We start from the raw sequence: 8,514 nt of genomic DNA on the forward strand, positions 1-8,514 counted from the left end.
GTATCCCGTTTTTTCCTGAGTGGTGGAGGAGATGATTCGGTTTCCGTTTCAGTTTCACGGTGTCAAAGCATGCAGACTGATCCATACACACCACATCTGCTGTTTAAAGAAAAGGAAAAGTGGAATCATGACCTTTGGATATTATACACACAACGCGCTGATCATGCCTTGAGGAGGGGTGGTTGTTTTTGACTCACTTGTGTAAACAAAATGAGTCTATGTTTTAACCCGGTGTTCGGTTGTCTCTGTGTGTGTGTGTGTGTGTGTGTGTGTGTGTGTGTGTGTCTGTGTGTCCGTGGTACACTTTAACATTGACATTTTCTCTGCAAATACTTTGTCAGTTGACACCAAATCTGGCATAAAAATAGGAAAAATTCAGTTCTTTCCAGTCATCTTGTTTAAAACAATATTGTACCTCTGGGATGGGCACCAAAAAAAAAAAAAAAAAAAAAAATGAAGCCTAATTATATGCAAACTGCATTTACTGTTATATTTATATTTTTTGTATTCTCTAAACTTGCCACTTTGATCTGATATTCTGACACAACAACAAGAGCAGTCATTATTATCATTTTTTGTTCAAACAGGAACTTCTTTTGCTAAGCATGGAAGTTTTATTTATTTTGCAAACGTTTTGGTGCAGACAGTTAAAAAAGGGAAATTACTCTGTAATTAATGCTAGGGGACTTAATTTGCTTTAAACTGATCTTTCTCATCTTAAACATTACATTTTAAAATTATACTCAATACATAAAAAGCTTGTGTGTTTTACTCTCAGTCACAAGTGAGTCTTGAAGGCCTGGCCTCTCTTGTTTGTCATGGTTTTTTGTCTTGCATTTTCATGAGGCTTGAGCATGTCTTCGACACTCTTTTTCTCTGTCTTAGAAATGCTATCAATGCATGACAAAATTCTTCATCCTTTACCGTCAAAGATCCTATATATGCATGAGGTCTTTCTTTGTCCTAAACCCTAGTACTCGAAGTACTCCGACACAGATCGACAACCAATCACAAAAGCTTGACGTGGCACAAAGCTGGTAATGATGTCACTGCCAAGGAAACAAAGGAACAGATGGGTTTGTTTTCTGTTTGTTTGTTTTTTTATTCCCTCCATCAGATCCTTTATGAGAAGTTATTGCATTATTGTGGTTTAAACTCATCTGACACCGACGGGACTTTCTATAAATAGCTTTTGTTTGCAGGGGTCGATGGAAAGAGAGGGAGGGTTGGTGTTGCTCTCTCTCTCTCTCTCTCTCTCTCTAATTCGGGTCACTGCGATGCAAACAACATTTCATTTCGATAAGAATGATAACAGTGGTCTTTTCTGTTGAAATACAATTGAAAATGAAGTGCAATTTCTTTTCGAGTGTCCTAAATAATTATAAGGATTTGTGAGAAGAATTCATGCCAGTTAAATATTGCAGACATCTATCATTCTTCAAGCTTTCTTTGATTCCAACGCAGATTAAAAAAAAAATTATAATCATGAGGTGTTCTTTTTTTATGTAGAAAGCACTTAGCTTTAAAAGAGAATGTTTCGATAATATGTAAATTATGTACAATGTTTTTTTTGTTGAAATCATGCACTTTCATTGCTATGAGCCAGAGATACCAGACAATTAAAAATATATTTTGACTTTGGTGTCTCTCTCTCTCTCTCTTTTTCTGTCTCTCTCAACCAGAGTACAATCTAACATACAGCAGAACGTTGTACACTGACTTTTGGACAGCATCTCTTCAAGATGTTCAGTTCATTACTGTTTGCGTTATGAGAAATAAGATCGACGAAATCCTTTGAATGTTTGTTTGTTTAGTTGTTTTTTTATAATCTTTTCTGCTTCTGTATATCCGAGCAGACATAAAGTATCCTATGTCCATATATCTAGTGTCAGTATTTCAAGAGGATATAATTCATTCTTTTCTCTTTTGCATAGTTTCCCTTTTCTTTGTACACCCATTTCAAAGCCCACTGCCTTCCCCTATCCATCCACCACGTGCGCTTCCTACCTCCTCCCCCCCAACCCTACCTTCCACTCCCCACCTCCCATCCCCATTGCTTCCGTTTGACTTGTGGTCCCATTATGTCCCGTGTTAAGTAAACTTAAACAAATGTCGTTCCTTGCCCCTCACTATCAGTGCTGGCACCCCGGCGCATAAGACGTGCGGCGACGCCTCTTTCGCATTTGTTTGCCCACACACACACACGCACGCACACACACACGCACACACACACGCACATACACACACACACAAACAAACAAAACTTAATAAATCAAACTGCTGATTCCCTGATTATCGGACTGACCTGAATTTTGCTCAGCCACGTTCTTTGATCAGGTCGACTGAACTAAATGTCTTCCCAAAATGAAATGATTTGGTCTATCCGTTTTCGTTTCACGTTCATGCGGAAAAGTGGTCTTTATTTTATTTTATTTTATTTTATTTTTAATGACATATGTGGTTTGATATTCGTGTGCAAAAGTGGTCTTTAACTTCTTTTTTTTAAGTAGATATATGTGGTTTGGTGTTCGTGTGCAAAAGTGATCCTTAACCTGTTTTGGAGTAGATATATGTGGTTTGGCGTTCGTGTGCAAAAGTGGTCTTAACCTTTTTTTTTCTTTTTTTAGTAGACAGATACATGAGGGTTGGTGTTCGTGTGCAAAAGTTCTTAGTTTTTATTGGGGGGAGGGGGGGGGGGGGGTTAGTAGACAAATATATGTGGGTTGGTGTTCGTGTGTAAAAGTTATCCCTAGCCCTTTCTTTAAAAGTATATTTATTTTGGTGTTCGTGTGGAAAAGAATATCCTTTTTTTTTCTTCTTTTTGTTGTTGTTGTTGTTAGCCTTTGTATAATGTGAGGTGATAAGATATGGAGTGAGACAGACAACTAGAGACAGAGTGAGAAAAATAGCCAAACTAAAACCACCAAAGTGCTTCGTAACTTCTATAAGTCATTACTAAATAGTGCGACACTAAAACCTCGGAAGCGGAACAGGACTGGATGAGAGGGGAGCAACTGAGTCCACCATGCCCCTTCCCTTTTATTTCATACATATATCAATCACTCAATAACTAACAGGCCTGCGTATGAATGATTTATCAGTATCAATTATTACCCCCCACCCCCTCCCCATCCCAAAAGGTTAAGTAGGCCTAATATAAAACAATTCCATGAAATGAAAAATATAATACATATTTAGACCTATGACAGGCATACAATTATGAAATGTGATAGGATAGTCTACATGTGATATCCTATGTGTGCTGTGCTGTGGACTGGAGAAACACATGATAACATATGGTTATACGAAACTTTACATACATGATACAGTGTGTATTATCATGAGATGGGGAATGATATATAGAATAGAAATGATGGCATAACATGCAATAATTAGGAAACGACAGTAATGGACAAAGAACGCGGTTTTATCGCATGCCAGGAAACACAGTTTTAGTTCACCAAAAACAATGACATACACAGGGAAAAGGGCAATGCTGCAACACAATATCACCTCCTGTGTATGACACGCCATGACATGACCTGACACAACCCTCCGCTCAGTTAAAACCGGGATCGATGACAGGGCATGACGATATTTGTTTGTCCTCCATGTCCCACACACTGACAACGATAGCCCGCGCGCCGTTGATCCTGCAGGCGGTGACGCCTTTTACAGCCGCGTCGAATAACACGCAGTCTGCCTTTGACGTCAGGGCACTTATTAGTTTTCCTCTCTACGTCAGTCAAAGGAGGATGGGAGAGGTGGGTGTGGGGGAGAAGGGAGGGGTGGGGGGCAATGAGAAAAGCAGCAGCAGCGTCAGGTGAAGACAATGCGACTGCAGGTCTGGGGGGTGGGGAGGGGTGGTGTGTGTGTGTGTGTGTTTGGGGGGTTGGGGGGGATAGGGTGTGTGGGGGGGGGGGAGGGAAGTGGATGGGTCTGTGTGGTTCATGTAATAAATGACAACGTCGTGGAGTGCAACAGTTACCCAAATGTTTATATGGCCTGACTTTGGCATCGAGGAAGTTGACAGGTTTAATACTGCTATGTAATAAAGATCATGCCAAAAGCCTATCAACACTGCTGATGACAATGACGACGACGGCGGCGACTATGACAACGACGATGACGATGATTATGATGATGATGATGATAATAATAATCATAGCAATAATAATTGTATTAATAAAAGCCTATTAAAAGTGTTACTAATAACGATGATAGCGATGATGACGGCGATAATGACGCGGATAATGATGATGACGACGACGACGAAATTTGATGAAAACGACATCATTGAAGATGATGATAACTATGATCACGACGACGAAGATACTTGACGACGATGAGAAAGTCACTACTTTTTTTTCTTTTTTTTCCCCCCCGATGATGAAGATGATGATGGCGACGACGACAAAGACGACGACGACGATGATGATGATAATGACAACGATAAACGATATATGGCGATGACAAAATTCGGTTCGATGAGGATTAGGCGACCTTCTTTTTTTTTTCTTTTTTTCTTTTTTTTTTAAATAACATTCTTCAGTCAGAAAGGTTTCGCCTGACGTTAGCAATGAGGAAGAGATTGGTGGAGGTGGCGGTGGTGGTGGTGGTGGTGGTGGTATAAGAGCGCATTTGAGGGAAGTCGGGGTGGAGGAGGTCGGGAGTGAGGGTGGTGGGCGATGGTGGAATTTTATCAGGACAGGGGTAGGACCAGATGTGTGAAAACAGCTATAGTACAGCCTGCACTGAGTCGATTTTGTTGTAATTACTGTGCTTCACTGTTTATACCACGACGCGATACTGAATGTGGAAGGGTGGGTGGGGGTGGGGTGTTACTGTGTTTATGAGTGAATAGGTGTATGTTTATGTGTGCATGTGTGCGTGCGTGCGTGTGTGTGTGTGTGTGTGTGTGTGTGTGTGTGTGTGTGTGTGTATGTGTAAACGTGCGCATGCGTGAGTATATTTCCATTTGTGTGTAAATGTATGTGTTTGCAAATGTGTGTGTGTGTGTGTGTGTGTGTGTGTGTGTGTGTGTGTGTGTGTGTGTGTGTGAATGCGTGCTCGCCTGCCTGTGTGTGTGTGTGTGTGTGTGTGTGTGTGTGTGTGTGTGTGTGTGTGTGTCTTTCTCTCTCTCTCTCTCCCTCTCTATCTTTGCGTGTGCTATGTTACGCTTATATTGAGCTATTTTCACACCAAGCGATATGCCACCTCTCTATCTCTTCCCCCCCTCCCCCCACCCCTTATCTTCTCTCTCTTTGCCGTGTGCATTTTCCCACTTCATACGTTGCTAGCATTTTCACTCCAAGCGGTAAGTTCTCAAAACAGCCAGAAGTGACTGACACCAATCATGACAGTGACATAGACTGACATGCTGTCATGCCAGTTTATAAACATGCGGTGCAGGCAAAAATTAATCTCCGCTTCAAATTAGCTATGTTTTGACACAAACATATTTTGTGTTCATGAATCTGATGAAATCTCTCACCATCTCTCTCTAGTGTACCGCCACCCCCACCCCCCACTCCTCCCACCTTCTCTCTCTCTCTCTCTCTCTCCGTCTCTCTCTCTCTTCGTAGGGTGGCGGTGGTGGTGGTGGTGTCTGTGAGAGAGAGAGAGTACGTGTGTGTGAGTGTGTGTGCCGTGTACAACCGTACGTGTGTGTGTGTGCGCGCGCGTACGTGCATGCGTGCGTGTGTTTTTCAATTGAATGTCAATTCATATTGCGCGCGTTTGTCACGCAGTGTGTTTTTGTACACGCACATGTGCCATGCATGCATGTGTGTGCGCGCGATTGAGTATTTCGTGTGTGCGTGTGGCCGCACGCGAGCGCGCGTGAGTGTGTGTGTGTGTGTATGTTTTCAATGTATGTACGGGTGTGTGCATGTTTTTTTCTTCTGCATACGTGTGTACACACACAAAGAACTAAATCACCAGCAGGTTTGACGCGTAAGACTGTAAATATATAATATCTCCAACTCTATACCCACCATTCATCATCGGCATTCATACCTCGGACTTATTTACGGATGCGGCTATACAGAAAACAATCATCTAACGCTCTTATCCCTACTAGACTTTCACACTAGCTACCAATCACTTGGCAAAATAAATCAGTGTCTGATTCACTGCATGTGTCAAAGCGTGTAAATTTGCCGTACCATTTATGTACTTTGGAAAAAGAAAAGAAAAAAAGAATAAACGTGTATTCAGCAACAAACAAAATAAACAAACACAAAAAGAAAAGAAAAGAAAAATATTGTTGTTGCCTGACCCACGCACGCACAGCGTAGGTACGCACGCACGCACGCACGCACACACGCACACACACACACACACACACACACATAGCGAGAGAGAGAGAGAGAAGAAGAAAAGGAAAGCAGGAATAATTCACTCATCAATTTCCCCACCTGTGACAACCTTGACCTTTCAGTTGATGACTGGAGGGCAAAAGCCAATAGGTCATCAATATCTAATCGTGTGAAGAAGAGTTCAGCAGTGAAAGTCAGAGGATAGTGACAACAGTCAACCTATGACCACCCACGTCGACCACTTGAACAGATAATGGCCTGCATTGACCTGACCGTTTTCTAATTGTACTGGAAAAAATAGAAATAAAAACAATAATCATAATATAATAATGATGCATTATAGCGCTACCAAACTTCTCAAGACCTTTCCTTCCACATGTAAGATGCCAGTGAAATATACAGCTACCGGTTTTCGAAAGGTTAGTCTGGCAATCTCTGTCATGCCAATGCTATGCTGTAAACGCTATACATGAAAACAAACAAAAAATAAACTCGCAAACGTTAATGTGCGTGAGCGCATGCATGCACACACGTACCACACACACACACACTCTCTCTCTCTCTCTCTCAAACACACACACACACACACACACAGTGAGTAGGAAAGAAACTGAGAGAGAGAGAGAGAGAGAGAGAGAGAGAGAGACAGACAGACAGACAGACAGACAGACAGACATACAGGCAGACAGACAGTCAGACAGAAGAAAACACAGTTGGAAAGAGAGAGAGGAGAGTAGAATGAGAATACTATTTTCCTTCACACCCCTCCTCTTAACACACACACACACACACACACACACACACACACACACATACTGGGAAAGGGACAGGATGGGCGTGGAAGCCATGAACAGAAAGTACACGACTAGTAAGAAAGAGACGTCAGTGGTGTGGAACTCGCTTACGAAACAACACAAAAGAAAAAGTAGGGGGGTTGGGGATGGGTGGGGGGTGGAGAGAGCAATCGTGGACAGACCAAGCGTGCAGTGATCGAGTCAGAGCTCGCTCACACATTGTGGCTGATCCAGGACAACAGAGGAATTTTTTTTCTCCCCCCCCCCCCCTCGCCCCCCTCCCCTCTTTTTATTTTTAGGACGCATGTACTCGTAGGTACGTATATGAAACATTCAGCCACGTATGCATGTACCCGTGTAGGCAGAGAAACGAAACAATTTTATTTCTAGAGAACAGTGCAATGAGCATTGATTACTACTTTAGTTTAACATTCAGTCAGAGAGAGAGAGAGAGAGAGAGAGAGAGAGAATACGTTTGTAGTTGTTTTCAATACGCCTGTGCGCATGACGAATTGTACTATTTGAATCCAATCAAGAGAATGGAGTCTCGAGTCAAAAGAGTGATTGAGAGAGAATGAGGGGGTGGGCAGACTCGGACAGACATTCAGACAGACAAATTATCAATTCTGACCGGACACACACACACACACACACACACACACACACACACACACACACCGCATGTATATGAAAATAGTTTTAAAACAACGCATGAACTAAAACACATACACATCAGTAAAACAAAAACAACAACAAAAACAACAAACCGAAAACGTAACTTACATGAGCAACCAACGGCTTTGTCCACGCAAAAGGATTGGAAGGACTATCGTTGACACCGTCAGCCTTAGCGAAACACCAACCACTGCCTAAAAAAAAAAACAACAAAAAAACCACTTGGCCGGTCGCTCAAGTTCGGAAAAGATTCTAACCGGACTATATGACTGATGAGGTTTTCTAACCCAACTGCAGCCTTTCTCTTTCAGCAGTCTCGATTGCTGGGACAGATGGAATCTACGAACCGGACTCGAAGCGAACAGATGTGCGAATGCACAGCACTGTCAAAAATCTGGACCTGTGCCCAATAATAAACTTTATCTGTGGGGCTGTACACTCCGCGATACTGAGTTGATTGGTGGAGAGAGAGACTGAGTGAGAGAGAGAGAGAGGGGGAAAGAGAGAGAGAAACAGATACAGAGAGGGAGTGAGACAGTGACTTAAAGGAGCAGTGGCCCCAAGTTTTTATTAGCTAACTCAGCAAGAAAAAAAAAAGTCTCCAGCAAATCAGATATAGAAAAAAAAAAATATTAAAAAATCAATAGAATTAGTGGGGGGAAAAAAAGATTCACCGAAGTCAGTAATTTGGTAATGTCCTATTTTAACGTCCTAAATCATTGTAC

The 8,514-nt window shown here is 42.1% G+C and overlaps 1 protein-coding gene across 2 annotated transcripts in view; it reads right to left on the reverse strand.

Annotated features, from left to right (window-relative positions):
• The window catches only part of LOC143288503 (spermatogenesis-associated serine-rich protein 2-like), a 58,125-nt gene extending 49,955 nt beyond the window's left edge, over positions 1–8,170 (reverse strand). The window contains exons 1-2 of one of the 2 annotated variants that reach the window (XM_076597097.1): positions 7,898–8,170; positions 6,420–6,608 (exon numbers count right to left, since the gene is read on the reverse strand). The gene's annotated coding sequence lies outside the window, so the exon portion shown is untranslated. The remainder of the gene's footprint in view (positions 1–6,419; positions 6,609–7,897) is intronic. The other variant, XM_076597089.1, reaches the window with a different exon arrangement.
• Between the last annotated feature and the right edge of the window lie 344 nt (positions 8,171–8,514).

Source organism: Babylonia areolata, chromosome 1 (assembly GCF_041734735.1).
Source record: "Babylonia areolata isolate BAREFJ2019XMU chromosome 1, ASM4173473v1, whole genome shotgun sequence".
NCBI classification, from domain to species: domain Eukaryota; kingdom Metazoa; phylum Mollusca; class Gastropoda; order Neogastropoda; family Buccinidae; genus Babylonia; species Babylonia areolata.